This window comes from Mirounga leonina, unplaced genomic scaffold (genome assembly GCF_011800145.1).
Source record: "Mirounga leonina isolate KUSES-001 unplaced genomic scaffold, KU_Mleo_1.0 Mir_166, whole genome shotgun sequence".
Lineage (NCBI taxonomy): Eukaryota > Metazoa > Chordata > Mammalia > Carnivora > Phocidae > Mirounga > Mirounga leonina.
In genome coordinates this window covers 9,871,884-9,898,344 of record NW_023270418.1, presented here as the reverse complement: position 1 = coordinate 9,898,344, position 26,461 = coordinate 9,871,884, and the positions used below count along the sequence as shown (strand labels likewise).

The 26,461-nt window shown below is 38.6% G+C and overlaps 1 pseudogene; it reads right to left on the bottom strand.

Moving 5' to 3' along the window:
• Nucleotides 1–23,435: 23,435 nt before the first annotated feature.
• Nucleotides 23,436–25,576, bottom strand: LOC118015553 (annotated as a pseudogene).
• Nucleotides 25,577–26,461: the final 885 nt, after the last annotated feature.

Below are 26,461 nucleotides of genomic sequence, written 5' to 3'. Positions count from 1 at the left end.
GTTTTCAGGAGCCCACTTTTGGACCTGGACAAATTTAGAATCATGGCTCCACCATTTACTGCCTATACACTGTGCACAAGAATCACCGAGCCTTGATTTCTTCATCCCTAAAATGGGGGTGGGGGTGGATATTATCTAAGTCACAGATCTATTGCAGGAACTAAAAAAGATGGCGAATTAGTTAGTAATTAGCCCAGTTCTTCATTACCTACAGCCTACACCACAGACTGAAGAGCCCATATTTCTCTCAGCAGGGTAATACTCTGAAGGTGGCTTTTCCCCCCCTGTCCTTGACACATCATAGACATACTATAAATCTCCATTTACTGACTGTGGAATTGACAATAAAATGTGTGTGTTTGTTTTACGTGTATATGTGCATGTATATGTTTGTGTATACACCCAATATACATTTACCAATTTTATAAAATATCCTTATAAATAAAATAAATAATATCCAAATAAATAGTATTTCCTTAGTTTTAAATGAATAAATAGAGCCCCTGAGAGACAGGATGATTTACTCATAATCACATATCTTTAAACTGCCAATCCAGCTCTGTTTAGACGAAGTCCAGGAGATTTCTGCTATATAGTTTGCCTCTTCTTGATTTCCAAATGGAAATCATAAGGTGCTTTACCTTGTTTTTCTTGATCTAGAGAATTTCATTAAAAGTTTCAACTATCAGGATTCTGCTAAAAAGTTGAGGAAGGAGAGTGTGCTTTAGGTGGGAGGCCACTAGGTGGCAGTGGCGCACACCCACAACTCCTGTAATGGAGCTGTGAGCCGGCCACTTGGCTGGAGGTGATGGATAACCTTGTGCTCCACCCTGCCTCTCATCAGCATCAAATCACACCAAAAGAGCAAGGCTCTGGTGTTTTGATGCAGAACATTAATAACATAAGTGGATGGAAAACCTGAGAACTGAAAATGCCACCTTAAGCCTCAAGCCCCAGACATGAGACAGACTCACTGATTCCAAGGCTCCTATCACCGTATGTATAACTAAGATTAACTGTTCTGGGCCATCTGAGGATCACTTTTCCACTCTGGCTAGTGAATCCTTTTTATTTTGGAATAAAAAGAGGCCATACAGAAAAATAGCCTTTTTTTTTTTTTTTTTTTACCATTTGGAAACATAGTCTCCCTTTGAGCAGGCGTCTCTCTGTCTTCCCATTCTTCTCTTCTTTGAATGCATTCAAATCTGTCATTCTTTGCCAGGGACAGCTGTATTCTTGTTAAAAGAGTTGAAGCTAGGGCCTGCATGCTCTATGCAGATTATACACGTGTAGGGTCTTGTTAACACCTTCCCCTCCCATCTCTCTGGGGCTGGTTTCCTATAAGAAACTCTGAGGGAAGCACAGTGTGATGGCTGAACCTTCCAATCACAACCCAACTGCTTTATACTTCTCATTTAAGGCCACACCTCCTGAGTATAAAACCTTAACAACAAAATAAGATTCTTTTCCAATTGGCCAGTATATGGGTTTCCTTAATTTGATGAGTTTAAAGTTAATGTAATCCAGTGTTTCAGACTCTGTACAAACATTAGTTTTGGGTGGGCTGTTTTGGGTGTAATGAGAAAAGGAGCCCATTGTCAAATATATTTGAGGAATGCTATATTAGCAGTGGTAGGTGCTTCGTGTTGTTGCTTCTGGACTTACTAAAACCATTAGTTTGCTTTTATGCAATCGCAATCTTTAAGGAGATACAGTATGAGTGACCACAGAACTACCATTTCTTCTCCCACCTTTTTTTTTTTTTTTTCCTAAGAAAACTTGGCGATATCCTCCAGGACACCAGGATTTCTCTTAGAGTGGTATGGGAAATGCCTGCCTAGCTATTGCTTATTGTATCATTCTTTTATTGCTGTACAATAAAACCACCCAAACTTAGTGGCATAAAAGAACAGTTATATTACACTCAAGATTCTGTGGATCAGGAATTTGTAAAAGGCACAGTAAGAATAGGTTGTTTCTGTTCCATGATGTTTGAATGCTCCCCTGGAAGGACCCCAAGGCTCAGTGTAACTTGAAGGCTGGAATTATTTGCATCCTTTTTAACATGTCTGCAGGAACTGGGACTTCAACTGTAGCTATTGGCAGGAACACTTGCATATGGTGGCTCCATGTGGTTGTTGGGTTTCCTCACAGCATGATAGCTGTATTCCATGAATGAGCATCCCAAAAGTCCCAGGAAGAAGTTGTATCACCTTTCATGGTCTTGTTTTGGAAGTCCTATCGTGGCACTTTTTTCCAAATCACAAGCCCATCTGTATTCAAGGGGAAGGAACTGGTACATAGAAGCACTCAAAAAGTGTAAGCTACTGTTATTAGTGTTTTTGTAGGGACTGGATTTTCTGAGTCACCAGTTGTAGGGATGAGGAAAAGAAGTATCTGAGATGACACTACATTCCTGATTTGGTAAACAGGAGCAGTTGAAGCCATTGCCCAACACAGGTGAACAAAGGAGAAGTCAGCGTGAGGAGATATATAATGAGTCCAGTTCTGGACATATGGATTTTTAGGTGTTTCTGTAATCCTGCATAGATAAATTTTAGTAGTTTGTTGGTATTATGGATCTGGAGCACAGGAGCAAGGTCTTGGCTTGATGTAAGGATTAGTGATGATTATTGAATGCCAGGGGAGTTGTAATAAAGCACATTTAATTAATTAACTATTATAGGACACTTGTCTTATCCCCTTACCCCCCATTCTCTCCACCATTCCTCATGTACTGCGAGGGCACTTTACTTTCTCAGTATTCTTTTTAAGATATACTTTTAATATAGCTCCTAAAATATGATAATATTATTTAGAAGGTACCTTGGCATAATTTTAACCTTAATAGACTTGAACGTGAAGAACCATAAACTCTTTTAATAGAATCCCATTGCTCTTTGCAAAAACAAAACACTTAGATTTCCTGTTTGGATTATTTATTTTGATTCTAGGTTCTGATGACTTTGACTACATTGGTTTGGTTTTAAGGCGAATTTATTAAACTATTGCTTTCACTTTGTTAACATAAACTGTGCTTTGCTAAAGACATTTCTATCCTAACTGATCAATGAACTATCACAGGGCTAATGCTAGGGATGGATAGATTAGGTGGCAGCAAACCTAAGAGATTCCAAAATGTCTTCAAGGTCTGCCCCTGGATCAGGTGGGAGGAAGAGACTTTGGAATAAGGTTAGATTGGGACGTATGTGACATATTTATAACTCTTCACTTCCACATCTGTGGCAAATACAATATGGGTCCCAGACGTGGCCCCAAATCTATCTTCAAGCATGCCCCCTGCAGCCACCAATTAATCATTAGGTACTTGTACTAAAACCCATACTCCATCATCCTGTCAAAGGTAATGTCTTCATCAGGCCCCTATCAAAATACTGCGAAGAATATTTTAATATTTGTCTCCACCAACACATTAGTGAGAATTATTTTTAGTGTTGTTAGATATCACTAATAGGCAATTAGAAAACAATTTGGAACAGACTTGCCCTATCGTTGAGCCTATTCTCATTGGTACTTTTGCCAAACACTTAGAGAGAAAGACAATAAAATCAAGGTAATAAATTTTCTGGGAGACAACCTTGGAATGCGTACTTGATCATAAGATCCTCCCCAAGTCTTGGTAAGCTAGAATAAAAGACTAAACTAACAAGATAAGATAAAACTGATTAGAAAGAATGTAAAGTTCTGCCAAAAGTTTCAACAAATCTGTAATATGAGCACAAGACACGGGTAAGGGGAGAAGGCTTAATAGATGTTTCTGAGGGAAAGTACAGCTAATGGCTCATCTCACAAACTGATGTCTTTTAAAGACACTGTTCTAGTAGGAGGCAGCATTGCCCAAAGCCTGTTCTAAAATAGGGACTATTCAGTGAAAAATGTCTGTATCCAATGATTTTGGAAAATGTTTGGTTAGATTCAAGTCAACCTGTTTCTCTATTGCAAAACTTCCCAAGACTCAAGGTGTGCTAATGCACATTCTAACTCTAAAAGAGCAGCATTTCCCAAACTTACTTAATTATAATCCGTTCTCCCTACAAAGAAAATGTGCCATCCTTGTGGCATATTCTGGGAAATGCTGATCTAGGTATTTTAGCTGACTCAGGTTCAATTTTAGCTAATGACTGGTATGGTAGACTGAACTTGCTGCTCTCTCATCTCACCAAAAGCACAATGTATGGATAAAAGTAGAAGATAAACCCACTATATTTTACACTGTTAGGCTATTTATGTGTGAGACACTTACATGATGCTTAATATGTATCAGACATGTAATAACAGTGCTATTATTTATCTCATTTTATGGATGAGGAAACTGAAACATGAAAGGCTTCTTAACATGGCAAAATCACATAGCTAATGTGTGGCAGAGAGAGGATCCCAATCTGAGCAGTCTGTCTCCAGAATATGTACATTCTTCTGCCACAGCTAGAAAAGTGCTTCTAGTGCTTTCCATGTTGGGAGCCACACTTAGCCACCCTAGTAAAACCAAAGTGGTAATAGTATCACACATGATATGGCAGGAGATGCTAAACAGAACGAGGACATGCCAATGGCAAAACACACCTATGGTTAGCCTTAAGTTTATTATCACATTGCCAGTGAGAAAGGTTCCAAACATCTCTGAGAGAACAGCTGAACTCACAGTGTTTGAAGGAACACCAGAGATATCCTTGGGGTGTGAATAAAAAAGAACAGCAGCTTCTAGGAGGTATGTTCATAGGATTGCAATCAACAAACTCCCAAGAATCCTTAGCATATTTAACTAACAGCTAACATTTTGGCTTTTTTTGTTTTCAAACAGCTTTCTCTAGAGACATAGAGTCACTCTGAATTATTCTCTTTCTTTCAGACAAATAGGAGGGCTGGGCATGTGTTCTAAGCCAGGGTACTCTCTATAATTGGCAATACCTCTCAGAAATATTAAAAACATTTGTGCCCTTTGACTCTATAAATCATCCCAAGAATTTAAGACAGTTTGAAGATATTCAAGAATATTCAGTGTATTATTGACTATAATGAAAAATGTTCGGAAAAAAGTCCATGTCCAACATCTGGTTACAGAAATTATAGTAAAGAAATCAATACAGAAAAATACTTTGCAGTCATCAAAAATGACATAGAAGGATGGAATATCTTTTTAAACAAGGAAAGCCATATTAAATCCTAAATTTTCTGTAAAGCAGTCTATCCAATAGAATTTCCTCTGATGATGGAAATGTTCTATCCCTTTCTTGCTTGTTACAGTAGTCACTAGCCGCACGTTGCTACTGAGCACTTGAAATATGGCTAGTGTGATTGCGAAACTGGATTTTTAATTTAATTTAATTATAATTAATTTAAATTCAAATTTAAATGTAAATAGCTGTGTAGGGCAAGTGTCTGCCTTAGTGGACTACACGGTTCTGGAGGGTAGAAGAAGAATAAGTCATGTTAATATTCTTCCTTTGTTGTGATTTGTATTTTTTTAAATTCTGTCATGAATTTTTAAGATAATGCTAGCTCTCTATAACAATGAATTCTCAATCTGATGGGGGCAGGAGGAGAGAAACAAGGATTTGCAAGGTCAGAGGGATAGAGTTAGGAAACCTATAGGATAGGAGTTTGGGGGATGTTTGAGGGTGTTCAAGCAAATATCAACCTTCCCTATCTGAGTTCTGAACCAGATGAGAAACCAGAAAAAAGATTAAGCAGATAGAGGCAAAACATTACCTTCGTAATAGTTAAAGCTGCTATTGCAGGATCTGGCTTATATCTATGTGCTAGTGGGCTTCCTTACCCACTGACTTACCACTCAGTCACAGGCAGTGCTGGGCCCCTGCCTCCTCATTCTCAGGGGTGGGGACTTTATATCCCTGGTCACTGCAGGGCTGAGGGCAGTGGGGAACACATATTCTCTGCATATGGGCCACCTCCCAAGAAAAGGAAGAGACAAAGGGCCGCTATACAAATGTACAAATAGATACGTCTCTCTTCTTCTCTGGGGGACAAGTGATGGGGCAAAAGGAGTTCAGAGATGTTAAGCAAGTAGAAATGAAAGGAAATATCAGGCAGGAGTGGGAAGAATATTCCCTCCCCTTTCCCCCACCCCCACCAACATCAAAAAGATTTAGGGTAGAGGGTGTGAGGAAGTTTCAAGATGTATTTCCAAGAGTAAATGAGGCCATGACCAGGGCACAGCACAGTTGTGCGGGTTTTTTGTTTTTGTTTTTGTTTTTTTGGTGGGGAGTTGGGGGACAACACAGTTTTGGCCAAGATACAATGATTGAAAAATTAGTAGATTCCCTCCTTTCCCAAAGATTACCTATTATTTGTTTGAGTTACAAAGTATATTTTAACCTGCTGAATTTAAGCTCCTTAAAATAGAGTTAACCGCAAAATGTGATCAGCACATAAAATTCTGCCAAAGAGATGGATAATGGACCCAAATGTAATAGCTACAACTGTGAAATTTCTATAAGAAAGTATAGAGGAAAATTTTTGTGACCTTAAGCAAAGATTTCTTACATAGGGCACAGAAGCAAGCCAGTTAAAAAAAATGAGAAGTTGGATTTCACCAAAATTAAAAATGTGGTTTTTTTAAAAAGATTTTATTTATTTATTTGAGAGAGAAAGAAAGATCATGAGCAGGGGGTGGGGGGTGGTGGTAAAGGCAGAAAGAGAAGCAGGCTCCATCCCAGAACCCTGGGATTATGACCTGAGCTGAAGACAGCCGCTTAACCTACTGAGCCACCAGGCACCCCTAAAAATGTTTGTTCTTCCAAGGATTCCCTTAAGAAAATTTAAACAGGGGCGCCTGGGTGGCTCAGTCGTTAAGCGTCTGCCTTCGGCTCAGGTCATGATCCCAGAGTCCTGGGATCGAGCCCTGCATCGGGCTCTCTGCTCCGAGGGAAGCCTGCTTCTCCCTCTCCAACTCCCCTTGCTTGTGTTCCCTCTCTCTCTCACTGTGTCTCTGTCAAATAAATAAATAAAATCTTTAAAAAAAAAAAAAAGAAAATTTAAACAAATCATAGACTGGGAGAAAATATTTTCAAAATATTATTTGATAAAGAACATATATATATATATAAAGAATTCTTATAACTTCATAATAATAAAAAATGGGCAAAAGATTTGAATTGCTACTTCTCCAAAGAAGCACATTTATAGCCATGATGAAATAAATACTATAGCACACCTACTTGGAATGGCTAAAATGAAAAACACAGACAATACTAAGTGTTGATGAGAATATAGAGAAACTGGTGCTCTCATCACTGCTGCTGAGAATGTAAAATGATACAGTCACTGTGGGAAATAGTTTGACAGTTTCTTAAAAAATTAAAAACATACCGGGCGCCTGGGTGGCTCAGTCGTTAAGCGTCTGCCTTCGGCTCAGGTCATGATCCCAGGGTCCTGGGATCGAGTCCCACATCAGGCTCTCCCTGCTCAGCGGGAAGCCTGCTTCTCCCTCTCCCACTCCACCTGCTTGTGTTCCTGCTCTCGCTGTCTCTCTCTGTGCATATAAATAAATAAAATCTTTAAAAAAAAATTTAAAAACATACCCTTACATAAGCATACGCTTACCTGGATATTTACCCAGGAGAAATGAAAACATGTGCATACAATGGCTTACATGCAGATATTCATAGAAGAATTATCAGGATTAGCCCCAAACTAGAAACACTCCAAATGCTGATCAACTAACTGGTGAATGGATAAACAAAATGTGACATTTACATCAATGGGATACTATTTAGGCATAAAAGGAATAAGCTAGTGATACCCACAACAATATGCATGAATCTCAAAAACATGCTAAATGAAGGAAGCCAGACGCAAAAGACTGCATTTTGTATGATTGCATTTATATGAAATTGCTGGCAAAGGCAAAGCTATAGTTATGTGAATTTTCATGGAAAGTAAGAGTTATAGTGATTGCTTTGGGCTGGGGGGAAGTGGGGTTTGAAAAGGGGCATTAAATAATGAACGTTATAGAGTGATAGGAGTATGCTAAAATTCTATTGTGGTGAGGGTCGTGTGACTATATACATTTACCAAAACTCACTGAACTGTTCATTTAAAATGGTGGATTTTGTAGTAGCCTCAATAATGTTTTTATTTTTGTTTTTAAAGCTACTGCAAGCTTTGGTGTTCCCTCTCTAGAATGCTAGTATTAGTTTCCCCATTTGTACTCTTGCGCTACTTCAGTCTATTCTCTACACAGCATACAAAGCAACCGGAATGATATTTTTTAAATGGAAATTGGTTTGTTTCATCCTTTGCTTAAAAACCTCCAGAGGTTTGTGACTTAAGAGTAAGTCTAAACTCCTGATATGGTTTACAGGTCCCTCTAGGATCTAGCTTCTCCCTCTCTCTCTGACTCTTATTACATTGTATCAGCATCAGACTTCTAATTGTTTCTCATGCCCACCAAGCTTATTCCTGCCTCAGGGCTTTGCACTTGCTATTTCTTCTGCCTGTAAGGCTCTGCCACCAGAGTCCATTTTCATTCATTTCAAATACCTTCTCATAAGACCTTCCCTTGACTATCAGTCTAAATGATCTTTCCCACAAAATCTGTCTCTGTTTTAGGCATCTACTTCTGAGTAAACAATCACCCCAAAATGGGGTAGTCTAAAACAATACTTTATGATTATGTGTTTACTGGATTCATCTGGGTTGTTCTTCTCCTCATTGTGTAGGCAGCTGCATTCAGTGGGGAGCTGCTTGGAGCATGGATGTCAAAGATGGCCTTATGTTTATAGCAGAGCCTCCCTCTGTGTGGCCTCTCTCACTCTGGAGTTTGGTCTGAGTTTCTTCACAGCCTGGCAGCTGAATTCCAAAAGAGAGATGATTCTCTTAAGACCTGGTTGGAAAATCTTAGAATCCCACTTCTACTGCATTCTGCTGGCCAAAGTAAGTCACAAGTCCTGCCCAGATTCAAGGGGGGAAGAAAATAGATTCACTTCTTGTTCAGAAGAGTGAGGTGCATATACTTGGGTATGAGGAATCATTAGCCACTGCATTTTCAATCAATCCAGCATAGTCTTTGTCACAGTGTTTTTCCCCATAATATCTGATATTATGTTGCCTGCTTATGTGTTTAATGTTTTATTAGCATCTTCTCCCAGTGCAGTTGGTGGCTACATATAAATCACCTTGTTGCTCACAAGTATTTAATGAACACTCATGTGAGCATCTCATTGTGTAGTATGATAATCCACAGCCTGTTGGAAAAAGAGAACTCAATATATTTTCCTTTTTTTTTTTTAATACCGTGGCTTAACTCCTATAATACTGTATAAAAGCCAAAAGTTTAAAGATAAATCAACATACTATTCTCCCATATGTTCAGAACTTGGGCAGCTTGGCTCATTAATGCTAATTAACTTCAAATGCCCTGTAAGTCTCACAAAGATTAGTAAATCTTTTTACATGACTCATAAGCCTTTAGTGTTGTAACTATGAAGATCAGTTACTTTTTAATTTGAGTGGATATGCTGAAAACTGATTCTCTCATCAATTTCTTTAATCTTTGTATAGTATTTCTCCACAAAAAGGAAAATAAAATAAGTTATGACTTTCTGGTTGGTTGGATACTGGGTAAATGGGAGTTTACAGTAGCTTTGAATTCTGTTATTACCATTTTATGTTGCATTTTTCTTTTATCCTTCAATGAATTAATCACCTCAGGCACAAGTACTTAAAGTACTTAATTCATGTTAGAACTTCTTATTTTCTAAATGCTAATCTATGAATAACTGAATGAGAGGTACACACCTGCCTGCTTTATCTTATAATGCTGAGTGATGGCAAGGTGCATTTTAACCTGGTCGCCAAAGCACAAAGGTGGGCAACTTTATTCTATGGAGAAGAAAAGATGAGATTGCGTTGATATGTTTGGAGCTACTCTGAACTTCCTTGGTTTGGTTTAGGAGTGGGCTTGGCCAGACTTCTATAAAGGGACAGATAGTAAATATTTTACTCTTTGTGGACAACATGGTCTCTGTTGCGACTATTCAACTCTGTCATTGTTGCATAGAAGCATGTATAGACAGTACATAAACCAGTGAGCATGACTGTGTTCCAATAAAACTTTATTTACAAGAGCAGATAGCAGGCCAAGTTTCGTCTTTGGGCTATACTTCTGGTTTTAGGGAATTAGGGGTGTGAGGGGAGATGCTGGAAAGAAAACCAGCAAAGACAAGTGACTTGGTTTTCAGTCCTGGGTCTGCCAGTTTGGTTTAACTCGGTGAACATACACAGAGCATTTACTGTAGGGATGGAAATAGTGAACACTGTGCTGGCACTCTCCTCTCCCTTAACCTGTCAGCAGGCAAAACTATTTAATCACAGCATTTCTTCATACAGACTTCAGATGCACTCTTGAATCTTTCTCAACACAGTGTTGCAGATAGCCACTATCAGTGGATTGGAATTGCTGTGTGAGATGAAATGGTTTGTCACTCCTGAAACACTGTGTATCAGTTACTGTGCAAGGAAATTACATATTATGATTAGACTTCATACTAACCCTTCAGGGGCTCAGAATCCTGTGCCATTTTATTAACCTAGGTCAAATCACTCAATACCTCTGAAATCTATAAAATGGAATACAAGATCTTACCCTGTCTTTTCCACACTATTGTGAGGATTGAATGAGGCACTGTGAGTGAAAACATTCTGTCAGTGGCAAAATATTGAGAAATATATCTTTATATGCTTTCAATACTTGCTTAAAAAGTGAAATTACCAAACAGTTAAGAAGCCACACTCCATTCCTTTAAATTTGGACAGCCCCTGAGATGAGGATCAAATCCCTGCAGACTGTAAAGGTTTACATGAAACCGTTCAGCAACTGGGACATGAGAAATTTAACCATCCATAAAAATGACTTTATTTTGAGAAATTGGGCCAAACATTTCACTTTTGCAAAACCAATGTGTGAATTGTATTGCCTAAGGTGTCCTCTGTTCTCAAGTCTTAAAGACACCAGGTGCCAAATTCTTCTGAAATAGTTCCTAAAGGACAGGAATCCAAATCCAGTAATAGTAGAAAGCATTTTTAGTAGAGACAGCAGTGGGTGGGAGCCTTCAGGGGAAGCTCTTTGAGAGATCTCAGGGGACTGTAATGCTTTTTCAGTTTCAAGTAACAGAAGCCAACTTGGTCTCACCTAAGGAAAGGCAGGGAATTTATTTTAAAGAAACAGGTTGTCTCTTAGAATGCAAAGGCAAAAATGCAGCCAAACCTAAGGAAGTGATTGGGAGCAGAAATGTAAAAGCCTATGAGGGTTCTCTGGCTATCACTTTGGTCTCTCTGTGTGTCATTGTTTCATGCCTTGCCTGTTTTCTCTTTGTGTCTTACGATTTTCTCTACATCCCCAGTCTGTGATGGAGGAAGATGTCATGCTTCACCTTCCAAATTTCTATGTTAGAGGCCCCAATTAACTCATCAGTTTTAATTCCATATGTCCAGGGATGGAACTGTAGGCATCAAATGCCCACTGGTTCAGTTAAATAAAGTCAACGATTACAAAGATATGCCAAGAAAGCATTTCAGTGAGTTAGAGGGGAACATATTTCTCAAAGAAAGGGAGTGAGGTCATTGGCTTATGTATGGGGCAGATACTCCAAAAGATGTCCACTTCAGGGTTCCAATAGAAAGATGCCCTTCCTGCCTAATAGTTTATGGCTGTAGTAGTTGGGTATAAAGCTTGGTTTAGGGGAATACGGTGGTCCTGGCCATGTTACCTCCAAGAGTTTCATCTCAGAGGTGTTGTTTTTCCTCATATCCTTCTTCCTGGGTCTGTGTTTTCATAGCCTGTGTCCTCTCTAGTGTGGATTATTGAGGGTCATATGTGGAAATGGTGACTAATGAACGTTCTGTGACGTGTCATGAATGGATGATATGATACATACTTGTGTATTATTATTCTACAAAGAAAAAAAATGTGTGCATACCCAATTTTTCACCTAGATCTAATGAAAATCTTTCTAGTGAAGTGAGTTCTTAGAGTATTGCATCTTCTATAAATTCTTGTCCTTTCCCAAGTACATCAGAAATCTTTGATATAGAAGAGAATATTTGTTCTTGTTTATTTATTCCTCCCCTCTGTCCCCAGCATATTGCTGGGTACATGAGAGCTGGCCCACAAATACGTGCTAAAGTAGCTTCTCTGACAGGAGGCCAAGAAGATGGCATCATAAGAAAGTGATCTGAGAGCGAATCCTTAAATACAAAAGCTAGAAAGGAGCTTAGTTTCTAAACTAATGTGGCCGGCTGATTATTGACCCCATATATGTCCACATCCTAATCTTATGGAACTTGTGAGTGTTATCTTTGTATGGCAAAATGGAATTTCCAGATGTGATTAAGTTAAGGGTCTTGAGATGGAGAGATTATCCTGGATTACCTATCTGTGTGGGCCCAAGGTAATCATAACAGTTCTTCTAAGAAGGGGGGATGCAGGGGCAGTCAGAGGCAGAAGACAAGGCCTTGTGGTGGCAGAAGCAGAGTTGGGGTGGTGTGCTTTGGAGATGGAGCAAGGATCCATAAGCCAAGAAGATAGGTGGCCACCAGAAGCTGAAAGAAGCGAGGAAATACACTGTCCTCCCAGAGCCTTCAGAGGCAACCAGTCTTGCTGACACCTTGACTTTGGCCAGTGAAACTAATATAACTAGGGATCCCAAACTGAAATTCACAGGCCAAATCCAGTTAGCATGTCTGTTTTATTTGGCCAGCGTAGCATTTTAAGAAAGGAAAAGAAACAAGCCAATCTTTAAAAATCAGTATGCTTCATGGAAAAATCTGGATTTCTGGTTTATCTGAAAAGCAAAAGCAAAACAAAAATAAAAGAGATCTGGAAATATAGGAACTGCATCCCTATGTGGCAGTCATTCCCCAGAATCCGCACTGCAGGCTCCTCCCTGGGACTTACACCTGTTAACTATAGTCTCCTCCATCCCTACTGTATCTCTAAATGAGGCAGAATTGTCAAGATAAGATTGCATTTTATTCTTCTTTAGAAGAGAAATATTTCTTTTCTTTTTTTAATTTAATTTTATTATGTTAGTCACCATACATTACATCATTAGTTTTTTTTTTTTTTAAGATTTTACTTATTTATTTGACAGAGAGATAGCGAGGGCAGGAACACAAGCAGGGGGAGTGGGAGTGGGAGAGGGAGAAGCAGGCTTTCCGCTGAGCAGGGAGCCTGATGTGGGGCTCGATCCCGGGACCCTGGGATCATGACCTGAGCCGAAGGCAGACGCTTAATGACTGAGCCACCCAGGTGCCCCTACATCATTAGTTTTTGATGTAGTGTTCCATGATTCATTGTTTGCGTATAACACCCTGTGCTCCATTCAATATGTGCCCTCCTTAATACCTGTCACCAGGCTAACCCATCCCCCCACCCCCGTTCCCTCTAAAACCCTCAGTTTGTTTCTCAGAGTCCATATTCAGAAGAGAAATATTTCTCTGTACTCATATCTGTAGATAGGCTGAGAGGGCTGCATGTTTAAAAAAAAATAGTTGTGATAAATGTCTGCTACTAATATAAGATGCTAACAAAAGAAGAAACTGGGTATGGAGTATATAGGGACTCTACTGCTTTTGTGACTTTTCTGTAAATCTTAAACAGTTCTAAAATTAAAAGTTTCCTATGTGAAATTGGCATATTTCTTTATGAAAGTGGAGAATATTATGCATTACACATGCAAGTTGAAGAGTTTCTCTCTTGCAAGATTAATCCTTAGTCTGTTTCATCATTGCATTACTCTCTGGGCCCTTCTGAGTGTGCATTTGTGACCTGCAGACATTTCCATTTTACAGATGAAAATCCTGAGGCCCATGGAAATAAAGTAACTTGCCCAGAGTCCCAGAGCTAGTCTAGGAGGAGCTGTGAGTGGAACTCAGGCCTCCTGACTATCTTCTAGCCCAGTGTTCTCTTCTTTTACCTGCTATTGTGGGGAGTAATGGCAATAGGGAGGCATAGTAAGGTTAACATTCTAGAATGCAGTGGGAATCTCACCTTTCTAGAATCTTCTGTTGGAGCAGAGAAGCGGCATCATACTCAGAGTAACCTACTTGCTTGTCTCTTGCTTTTTTTTTTTTTTTTTAAACTTCTCTCATTTATATTTTACATGTGGTACATAGGGAAAACATTTGACATTTGTCCAAATACCAAATATACTTTGGATTTCATCACTTACATATTAGCAAACTCCAGCTAGGCACAAGAATGTTTCCTCTGAAAGCAGAACCTCTGGGTTTGAGAAGGTTAGAGCGGAGGCCTCATGATCAGAGCAGAGTGGCTAAGACTGAGCTCAGGTCTTTGCTGATGCTCTTGGGTAGAGGCCGAGACAGGTATTCTGTGTGGGCTCCAGCCCTGCTAGGAGGTGGGGATTAAGGGATTAAGTGGATTTGGGAGGTTATGACTACTACTAGAGCATCATGTGTTCACAGCCTTGGTTCTAAAGAGCCTTTGGTGTGACTGGCTCAGAGCTAGGCAGAAGGTCAAGTCAGCTGTCTGAAGACTAAATAGGCTCAGAAATGGGTGGGTCCCTGGCCTTCCTCTGGCCTTATCTCTGCAAGGCTATTTCTCTGCTAATAGCTTTCTCTGAGATTTGAAGTGGTGAGGGTAACTGAGATGTGTAGTTGAGAACTCTGGAGGTGTGAGGGCAGGAGGGGAGAGGGAGAAGTACATGACACTAACAGCTGAAGTTATATTGAGTGCTTTCTGTGTGCTCATGTCATTCATATGTGCAAGCAAAGTGTCTTTCTAGGGAAAAGTATTTCTCAGTCTGTTTCATTTATTGAGTTACTCTTTGGGCATCTCTAAGCATGAATTCATGACCCCTGGAGATTTTCATTTTACCAGTGAGGATTCTGAGGACCAGAGAGAAAGTAACTTGCTGAGGGCACAGAACTAGTCAGGGAGGAACTGTGAGTAGAACCCAGGCCTCCTGATATCTAGCCCAGGGTTCTTTTCTTTCCCACTGCTGAGGGAAATGAGGGCAATAGGGAGAGAATATTGTGGAATTCATGCATATGATAGTATAGGCAGTCTGGTGTAATGGCTGTGAGCAGAAACTTTGGAGCAGATTGCCTGGGTTTAAATCCCAACTCCATTGCTTAATAGCTGACTTGTTTAAAATTTTTAATCTTTCTTTTTTTTTTTTTTTAAAGATTTTACTTATTTATTTGACAGAGAGAGACACAGAGAGAGAGAGGGAACACAAGCAGGGGGAGCAGGAGAGGGAGAAGCAAGCTTCCCTCTGAGCAGGGAGCCTGACACAGGCCTCGATCCCAGGACCCTGGGATCGTGACCTGAGTCAAAGGCAGACGCTTAATGACTGAGCCACCCAGGTGCCCCAATTTTTAATCTTTCTGAACCTATTTCTTCTTCTGAAATGCTGCTAGTAATAGTACCTACTTTAAAGGACTATATGAGGATTAAATGAGTTAATAAATGAATAGTACCTAGCTCATAGTAGCTGCTATATAAATGTTAGCTCTTACTGTGACATAGTTATAAATATTATCCCTATTTTGAAAATGAGGACACAAGCTCAGAGAGGTTACATAGTTTAACTAGCAGCACACAGAAAGGAACCAAGCTGGGGTTTGGACTCACATCTCTGCTCTCAATCATCTATTATATTACCTTTTAGCAGATCAGGTTTCTTCAGACCAGTATTCCTTGGCTACTTCTCTGGGCAACCCATGGTATATAAGCAAAGTTTCTGTGTTCATGTTGGTAAAGTGTTGGTATTTCTTTAGATCTTAGACCTTTCACCTCTTCCTTTCAAGTTCTTGCCTTGAATACTTTTCCTGTTTTTCTTTGTGAAAAGAAGTAGAAGGAATAAATGATATAAAATCCAAACTCAATAAGCTGACTGAATGACACTGGTAGTAGTAACACTGAGTGTAAAAAAGAATGCTTATCTTTGAAATGTGCAAAATGCTTTGTCATAATGGTTTCAGCCTTCACTAAGTAAAAATAATTGAAGTTGAAAAGGAATGCTATTTGACCACAGGCTTACTACATAGGTCAAGTATTGCTGAGAGAACAGTAAGACAGTGCTCTGATCAGGTCATCTAGACATAGTCACTAGAGCCTGGTATGTATAAAGTGCTGGGCCGGGTGCTCAGACCATAATTATAATACATTCATTGTCTTCAAAGACCTTGCATTTGAATCTGTTGTCTGCAGTTATTTAATGTCCTCAGTCTGGGTCCATTCTGCCCTTTATGAATCTCCATACTTTATATCAGTCCTTAACACACAGAAGAATATTGATCAGGATGTGTAAGGGCCTGTCTGGACACTGAATTATTCAAAGAACAGCTTAGGGGCATCTGGGTGGTGCAGTCGGCTTAGCATCTGACTATTGGTTTTGGCTCAGTTTGTGATCTCAGGGGGTGGGATTGAGCCCCATTTCGGGCTCCACAACTCAGCGTGAAGTCTGCTTGAGATTCTCTCTCCCTCTTCCTCTGCCCCACCCACTCATGTGCATGCTCTCTCTTTCTCTAGAAAAATAAATAAATAAATCTTCAAAGAACAGCTGAATGAACTGCTCATCTTCAGGCTGCTAATGAGAACCTAGTTGTTCTCCTTATTTGAATTGTGTTCAAGCAGAAAAGAGATTAATCTTGTTTTGGATGGTTCTAGATGACAATACTGGATAGAAATTGCTGAGAAATAGATTCTCACTTCAGTTTGAATCAATCCAGTTAAACCACTAATGGTACCTACTAAGTGCCAAGGGTTTACTCAGAAGTGAGTGAGGCAGATAGAATCCTTGTATCAGAAGACTCACTAACTTATTATTTTGGTCACCAGAGCTGCAGTCTGGTTTTGGTATAAAAGTATTGTACAGAATATTGATGTATGTGATGGTCTGCACTTTATAGATAGCCATATTTGAATGAACTAGTTTGGTTGGCAAAGTGTTTTCATGGCATAGTAGGAGATATTCCAAAGAGAGTAAAAATAAGGAATATGGGGTTCTAATTCTGATCTTATCATGGCCTGTGTGATCTCAGGCCTCAGTGTTAACATCCAATAAATGTCAACATTGAACTAGATGGTCTTCAATACTCTGTCCACTCCATGATTCTATTGAACTTTTATTTTGTCCTTTTATCTTTGTACACTCAAAAAGTATAATCACATCTATTCTTGAAGAACTGGGCAGATGATTATTATGAGAGACCCACTGATTTACTATGAACTCAGTTTTAGAATTTCAAATTGAAAGAGAACAGTCATTTGGAAAGAATCATCCTTTTTTTTGTTTAGGAATTTAATTCTAATTTTTTCCAGCTTTAAAGATATAATTGACATATGGCATTGTTTAAGGTATACAATGTGATGATTTGATATATGTATATATTGTGAAATGATTACCACAATAAAGTTAGTCAACACTTCCACTGCCTCACATAGTTACCTTTTAATTTACTTTTTTGTGGTAACAACTTCTAAGATTTCTCTTAGCAACTTCCAAGTATGTAACACAGTTTTGTTAACTAGGGTCAGCACGATGTACATTAGACCACAGAACTTATTCATCATCTTATAACTGAAAGTCTGTACTCTTTGACCACCTTCACCCATTTCTCCCCCTCACCCCCCAATCCTGGCAACAACCAAACCGTTCTATGAGTTCGTTTTTTGTTTTTTTTTTGTTCGTTACTTTTAGATTCCATATACAAGTGAGATCATACAGTATTTGCCTTTCTCTGTCTGACTCATCTCAGTTGATCATGGTTGATCCATGTTGTCACAAATGGCAGGATTTTCTCTTTTTTTTTAAATGGCTGAATAATAGTATATATATGCCACATTTTCTTTATCCATTTTTCCATTGACAGACAACTTAAGTTGTTTCTATGTCTTGGCTACTGTAAGTAATTCTACAATGAACATTGTACACGTCATGAACATAAACAGATCTTCAAGATGGTGATTTTATTTCTTTCCCATATATACCCAGAAGTGAGATTGGTGGATCACATGGTAGATCAATTTTATTTTTTCAAGGAATCTTTATACTGTTTTCCATAGTGGCTGCACCAGTTTATATTCCCACCAGCAGTATACAAGGGTTCCCTTTTCCATACATCCTTGCAGCACTTACCTGTTATCTTTTGGGTAATAGCTATTCTAACAGGTGTGAAGGGATATCTCATTGTGGTTTTGATTTGCATTTCTCTGATGATTAGTGATTTTTCATCTTTTTATGTACCAGTTGGACATGTGTATGTCTTGTTTGGAAAAATGTCTATTTAGGTCCTTGGCTCATTTTTTAATTGGATAATTTGGGAGGTTTTGTTTTTTGTTTTTGCTCTGGAATTGTATGAGTATATTTTAGATGTTAATCCCTTATCAGATATGTGGTTGGCAAATATCTTCTCTCATTCCATAGGTTACCTCTGCAATCTATTGATCATTCTTTTGTTGTGCAGAAGTTTTTAGCTTGCTGTAGCCCCACTTGTTTATTTTTTATTTTGTTACTTGTGTTTTGGGTGTTATATTAAAAAACAAAACAAAACAAAAGCCATTGTCCAGACCAGTGTCAAGGATCAGATCCTGTATGTTTTCTTCTGGGAATTTTATGATTTTAGGTCTTACATTTAAGTCTTTAATTCATTTTGTGTTAGTTAATTCTTGTGAGTGGTGCAAAATACAAGTCCAGTTTCATTATTCTGCATGTGACTGTCCAGTTTTTTTCAAAACTATTTATTGAAGAAACTATCTTTTCCCCATTGAGTATTCTTGGCTCCCTCATCCTTGACTGTATATGCATAAGTTTATTTCTGGGCTCTTGATTCTGTATCTGTTTTTATGCTAGTAGCATACTGTTTTAATTACTAGAGCTTTGTGGTATAGTTGAAATCAGGAAGTGTGATGCCTCTAGCTTTTTCTTTCTCAAGATTCCTTTGGTTGTTCAGGGTCTTTTGTGGTTCCATATGAATTTTAGAATTTTTTTCTTGTTTAAAAAAAAAAGGCCATTGGGCGCCTGGGTGGCTCAGTTGGTTAAGCGACTGCCTTCGGCTCAGGTCATGATCCTGGAGTCCCGGGATCGAGTCCTGCATCGGGCTCCCTGCTCGGCAGGGAGTCTGCTTCTCCCTCTGATCCTCCATCTCATGCTCTCTCTCTGTCTCATTCTCTCTCTCAAATAAATAAATAAAATCTTTCAAAAAAAAAAAAAAAAAGGCCATTGAGGGCGCCTGGGTGGCTCAGTCGTTAAGCGTCTGCCTTCGGCTCAGGTCGTGATCCCAGAGTCCTGGGATCGAGCCCCATGTTGGGCTCCCTGCCCCGCGGGGAGTCTGCTTCTCCCTCTGCCCCTCCCCCTGCTCTCTCTCTCTCTGTCAAATAAATAAATAAAATCTTTAAAAAAAAAAAAAGGCCATTGAATTTTGATAGGGATTACATTGAATCTATAGATGGCTTTAGGATAGTATGGACATTTTGACAACATTAATTCTGATCCATGAACATAGGGTGTCTTTCTACTTATTTGTGTCTTCTTCAATTTCTTTCATCGATGTCTTATAGTTTTCAGTATACAGATCTTCCTTGGTTAAATTTATTCATAAGTATTTTATTGTTTTTGATGCTATTGTGAATGAGATTGTTTTCTTTGTTTCTTTTTCAGATAGTTTGTTGTTAGTATACAGAAATGCAACTGATTTTGTATGTTGATTTTATATCATGAAATTTTACTAAATTTGTTTATTCTGACAGTTTTGGGGTATAGTCTTTAGGACTTTCTATATAAAAGATCCTGTCATCTGCAAAGAGAGATCATTTTACTTCTTTTATTCTGATTTGGATTTTTTTTTTTTAATTCCAGTGTAGTTAGCATTTGATTTGGATAATTAAAAAAATTTTTCTTCCCTGATTATTCTGGCCAGGACTTCCAGTACTGTTTAATGGAAGTGCTGAAAGTATGCATCCTTGTCTTGTTCCTAATCTTAGAAAAAGAGCTGTCAGTCTTTCATCATTAATATGGTGTAACCTGTGAGCTTGTTATATATGGCTTTTATTATGTTAGTGTAAATTCCTTCTATATCCAATTCATTGAGAGTTTTTATCCTGAAAGTTTGTTGAGTTTTGTCAATTTTTTTTCTGCATCTAGTGAGAAAAATATTTCTTGATACCAATGTGCTGGAAAATATATTAGCTCTAGTACTTGATTATCATTATCATTATTATTATTATTATTGTTATTTTATTGAAGTATAGTTGACATACAATATTACATTAGTTTCAGGTTATGAGTGCTAGTATTTAACTAGATTCCAAAGATTGTAAGGAAGACTTCCACTGAGTCTGAGCTGTAGAAAAATAAAGATATGTTAAGGGCTTTCTGAGAGTAAATCAATTTTAATGTAGACCGGGGGGGTGGGGCGCAATAGAAATTTTTTAAGAAAGTGACAACTGCCAGAAATGACAGAAATTTTCATTGAAGCAATTTTTGGTAAATATATTTACAATTGGGCAATGAGTACAGGTAATATTTATAGACACATTTGATTCCTAATAATGTTCCCACTAGTATTATAAAATATACACATATGTGTTATGACTAAATAGTTCAAGAATGTAGAAAAATCTGAAGTTGTACCTTTGGTAGATAACATTTAGTTCATAAAAGAGTTAATATCATTAAAAGTAATTTAAGTCATGAAGCATTTTCAGTATGTACCCTTTTGAATGAAAGAAATAGATTTGGGAGAGCAAGTAGTCAAGTGATAAAGCAAATGCAGAAAAAGCCCAGAAAATACACCTATTCTCTCTGGACTCCTAACTCTTTTAAAGAGAACTATTTCTCTGAAAAGTTAATTGGCAAATAAATTACTAGCCTGTCAGCAACTCTTTAACACCAGCCATAGCAACTTCTTACTAGACATGTCTCTGAGACAAGGGAAACAAAAGCTAAAATGAACTATTGGGACTTCATCAAGATAAAAAGCTTCTGCACAGCAAAGAATTAAAAAAAAAAAATCCAGGGGGGTGGGAGGATGGGTTAGCCTGGTGGTGGGTATTGAGGAGGGCACATTCTGCATGGAGCACTGGGTGTTATGCACAAACAATGAATCATGGAACACTTCATCTAAAACTAATGATGAAATGTATGGGGATTAAATAAGAATAAAAAAAAAGTAAAAAAAATAAATAAAAATAAAAAAAGAGTATAGCTTTTCAAAAAAAAAAAAAAATCCAAATCAGAATAAAACAGTCAAGAAAACTAAAAGGCAACCTTCATAATGAGAGATGATATTTGCAAATGATATATCTGATAAAGGGTTAGTATCTAAAATCTCTAAAGAAATTATCAAACTCAACACCTGAAAAACAAATAATCCAGTTAAGAAATGGGCAGAAGACATGAATAGACATTTTTTCCAAAGAAGACATACAGATGGTTAATAGACATGTGAAAAGATTTTCAACATCCCTTATCATCAGGAAAATACAAATCAAACCACAATGAGATACCACCTTACCCCTGTCAGAATGGCTAAAATTAACAACACAGGAAATAACAGATGTTGGTGAGGATATGGAGGAAGGTTCGGAACCCTCTTACACTATTGGTGGAAATCCAACTGGTGCAGTTGGATAGGGTAAACAGTACAGAGGGTCCTCAGAAAGCTAAAAATGGAACTAACCTATGACCCAGCAATTGCATACCACTAGGTGTTTCCCCAAAAGATACAAAAATACTGATTCAAAGGGACACATGCACCCTGATGTTTATAGCAAGCAGCATTATCAACAATAATCAAATTATGGAAAGAGCCCAAATGTCCATCGACAGATGAATGGATAAAGAAGATAGGTATATATACACAATGGAATATTACTCAGCCATAAAAAGAATGAAATCTTGCCATTTGCAACCAAATGGTTGGAGCTGGAGGATATTATGCTAGGTAAAATAAATCAGTCAGAGGAACACAAATACCATATGATTTCACTCATATGTGGAATTTAAGAAACAAAACAGATGAACATAGTGGGGAAAAAGAGAAAGGCAAACCATAAAACAGACTCTTAACTATAGAGAATAAACTGAGGATTGTTGGAGGGGAGATGGGTAGAGGGACGGGTTAAAAGTTATGGATATTAAAGAGGGCACTTGTGATTAGCACTGGGTGTTATATGTAAGTGATAAATCGCTAAATTCTACTCCTGAAACTAATATTAGACTATATGTTACTAACTAGAATTTAAATAAAACCCTGAAACAAACAAAAAATGTTACTAGCCTGTCAAGTTGCCTAAAGTGCTATCACATGCACTTCAAGGTTCCCATCCCACCAGGAGGAGGATTGTGGTCCAGATGGTACAGCACCAAGAAACAGATTATATGTCTTATTGCCCAAGAGGCAGTTCTACAGGAGGCTGGGGGTTCTTGATCAAATTTATTTAAATGGTGGAATACGTAGAGGCGAACAACTCAGGAAAAGATATTCATTGATCTTGTAATTGAATTTCCACAGACCCAAACCAATAGTTCCTGGCTTTGGTGGTTAGTTCAAATTTGTAATAAAAATTGTTAAGATGTGGTATTTTAGGCTTCAGATTTTGAATGCTTGCCCTGTTTCCCAGCTTACCTCCCTTTACACCTTCTCCCACCCTCACAGGTCAGCAACAAATTCTCTGCCAGAAAAACACAGGCAGAGTAGAGCTGATGTCACCACCTCCAAGGATCAGCAATGAAGCAGGCAGTCTTGTCCCAGTCTTCCTATCTTCCTGACTCTCCCCTCAGTATTTAAACAGTTAGACATAGAGCTAGGTACTGGCTCTAGGACATTAAGCAATACTCGCCCTACCCTCGCAGGCCATACATCTAACAGGAGATTGTGTTCTATTTAGTTCTCCTACCCAACTATCTTGGGAGCTGTTTCTTCTAAGTCTAGGTTTTTCTCTTCTGTAAAATCATAGGGTTTCTCTGGGGACCTCTAAGTCTATTAAAAATGGGAAACCAGGGCGCCTGGGTGGCTCAGTTGGTTAAGTGACTGCCTTCGGCTCAGGTCATGATCCTGGAGTCCCGGGATCAAGTCCCACATCGGGCTCCCTGCTTGGCAGGGAGTCTGCTTCCCCCTCTGACCCTCTCATGCTCTATCTCATTCTCTGTCTCGAATAAATAAATAAAATCTTTAAAAAAAAAAAATGGGAAACCACTTAAAGTCCCTGAATTCAAGTTGAATGAAACTGACAGAGCCCAGACTCAAGAATACAGGGTTGAGTGGTGACAGGTATTCTCCATTCCTGGAGCTCCCCCTCTGCCTGGAGAGTGGATTGGGGGTCTGATGATCCCCTGGCCCCCGGTGGTTTGCAGCCTGGGCACATGTACACACACGGAGTTTTTGGTTCGTCCTGTAGGTAGGCTGCTCGAAATGTCCACTGCTCTTTATTCTTTCATTTCACTGAAGGCGCAGTTGGTGGGCCCCAGGCCTCACATGATGTAGTCAGTGCTGTTGGCGTCACACTTGCCATGGTGACATTCAGTGGCTCCTGGGTACATATACAGAGAGCCTGTGTGGTGAACACAGCTAGGCACCCTAACCAAGTCATGCATCAGCTCCTTGAAGGTACATGTGCTCTGGATGTTGGGACTGCCTGAGTCCTGGTACACCAGATTCTGAGGAGTTTAGGAAGGGGACAGTTAGGTTATAATATTCTGGAAGTTTCTTTTTGGCTTAGTCAAAATGAGACAGGGATTTAATACTGCTTGCTCTACTATTTGTTCTCTGAAGACCAGCTTCTAGGATCTTTAAGCACAGGAAATGTGACCTCATAAAGAAGTTTATGTTACACTACTTTTCTGAACTGCCGAAGTGTTATAGAAAATATGACTGCCTCCTTTCTCCCCACCATGTAATACCCACATTTTTAATATTTGTATAGCTCTCTAAAAACTTTGAATTTATATGGCATGAAAGCATGTAGAGATAAAGGAATAAAGAAGATATGACCTTTGGAATATAAAGGTTTTTTGTACTTAATAATCTGAAGCTATGTTAATGACAGATAAAAACATATAATATTTGGGTTTAATTGCTCAGAAAAATATTTCCAAGTACTCTTTTCTATGTATATTTAAAAGAGGAATAAGAGTCATAAGCTGAATTATTGATACTTTGCCTAAGATGTGAGGGGATTCTCATATTGGATTCTGGACAATCTATTGCTTTTTTAAGTTCTTCCTTGCCACTGCCTTAAATTCTTATATTCACAGGGTTCTTAGTCCAAAAGTATATGACACAGTTTCAATATCAGTATATTTAATTCAAGCCAAATATATTTCACTCTTCTAGTTGCCCAATGAGAAAATAATCGGCTTTAAGGGAGAAAAGGGGCTGCTGGTTAATTCCTTTCCCTGGCTGGCCACCAGGTCTATATCCCACCTAAGTGCAGTGAGTTAAGTTTCATTGATCAAATTCATTTAATATTAAATAAAGTATATTCATTAAAATGCAGCCACCTTCAATTTCAGTTTATTGAACTCCTGCACAGCCAGATGCAACAGAAAAATGGCAAAGAAGAAATGCTTTCCCTGATAACTGGCTTATTGTGAAGAAGCTGTGAGAATGTAGACAAATGGTTTAATGCCTCTATGCCTTGATTTTTCTCAACAGCATAAAGGAGGGAACAGGTCTGCTGATTCCTTTTGTTTCTAGTCTACAGGGATTGATTGTTCTCAGGATGCTTGCTGGCATTTATATGAAAGGTAGACCAATAAAGTGAATTTTTTTAATTGGCTGCTTGTGTGTTTTTTTTTTAAATTTTATTTATTTATTTGACAGAGAGAGATAGCGAGAGAAGGAACACAAGCAGGGGGAGAGGGAGAGGGAGAAGCAGGCTTCCCGCTGAGCAGGGAGCCCGATGCGGGGCTCGATCCCAGGACCCTGGGATCATGACCTAAGCCGAAGGCAGACGCTTAATGACTGAGCCACCCAGGTGCCCCGCTGCTTGTGTTTTTATTTGGCTTTAAAGACATTTTAGTACTACCCCTGTTACAGAGGTATGCCTTTTATTATTGCAATTGGCTTTTTGAGAATATTGATAATGTTCTATGATTAAATATAGATATGTATTCATGCCGATGTTTATCTCTCAATAGGTAAATCTAGCAGAAAAATACTTTCTTCAAGTGCAGAATTAATACATTACTGAAGCATTCATTTACATCAATCTAAGCTGTCCCAAATTTACCCAAATTAAATCTAAACCCAGACATTGAAATGATATCATGGTAATTAACCTTAATCACAATACAGACAAGTTGGCTAAGAGAGTCATGGAGAGACAAAATATTGATAAATTGAGAATTAATGAAGCCTGCCTTCTATAGACCCTCAGTACCCTCACTTCCAGCAAAGCAGAGTTCCTACCTGGGTGTAGCAATAGCCCACACACCAAGTGGCATTGATGCTTATGCAGAAGAGGCATTCCTTTCTCCACTGTGATGATGATGTTGGTCAGCTCACAACTCTTGCAGCAAATTGCTCTCCAGTAACAGAAGAGAAAACAAAACTGGACTGACTTCATCCTGAACTAGGAAGCAAACGATTAGAAACTCAGAGTGTTTTAACTGTCATGGACTTTGACCCAGCCAGACTGAACTGAAATAAACCTGCTCCCCAAACTCCACGATCACATTCAGGTTTAGCAAGCATGTTTTGACAAAAGAGAAATATATTACAGTTGAGAACTCCTCATTTAATTCTTTAAGTGGAGGTGTATTTTTTTAGGGACTAAAACGCCACAGGGAGGGGTGGGGGATATAAAATCAATGCACAGAAATCAGTTACATTTCTATACACTAACAATGAGATAGAAGAAAGAGAAATTAAGGAGTCAATCCCATTTACAGTTGCACCAAAAATCACAAGATACCTAAGAATAAATCAAAGAGGCAAAGGATCTATACTCAGAAAACTATAGAATACTCATGAAAGAAATTGAGGAAGACACGAAGAAATGGAAAAACATTCCATGCTTATGGATTGGAAGAACAAATATTGTTAAAATGTCTATGCTACCCAAAACAATCTAGACATTCAAGGCAACCCCTGTCAAAATACCATCAACTTTTTTCATAGAGCTGGAACAAATAATCCTAAAATTTGTATGGAACCAGGAAAGACCCCAAATAGCCAAAGGAATGTTGAAAAAGAAAGCCAAAGCTCGTGGCATCACAGTTCCAGACTTCAAGCTATGTTACAAAGCTGTAATCATCAAGACAGTATGCTACTGGCACAAAACAGACATATAGATCAATGGAACAGAATAGAGAACCCAGAAATGGACCCTCAACTCTATGGTCAACTAATCTTTGACAAAGCAGGAAAGAATATCCACTGGAAAAAGGACAGTCTCTTCAACAAATGGTGTTGGGAATATTGGACAGCCACATGCAGAAGAATGAAACTG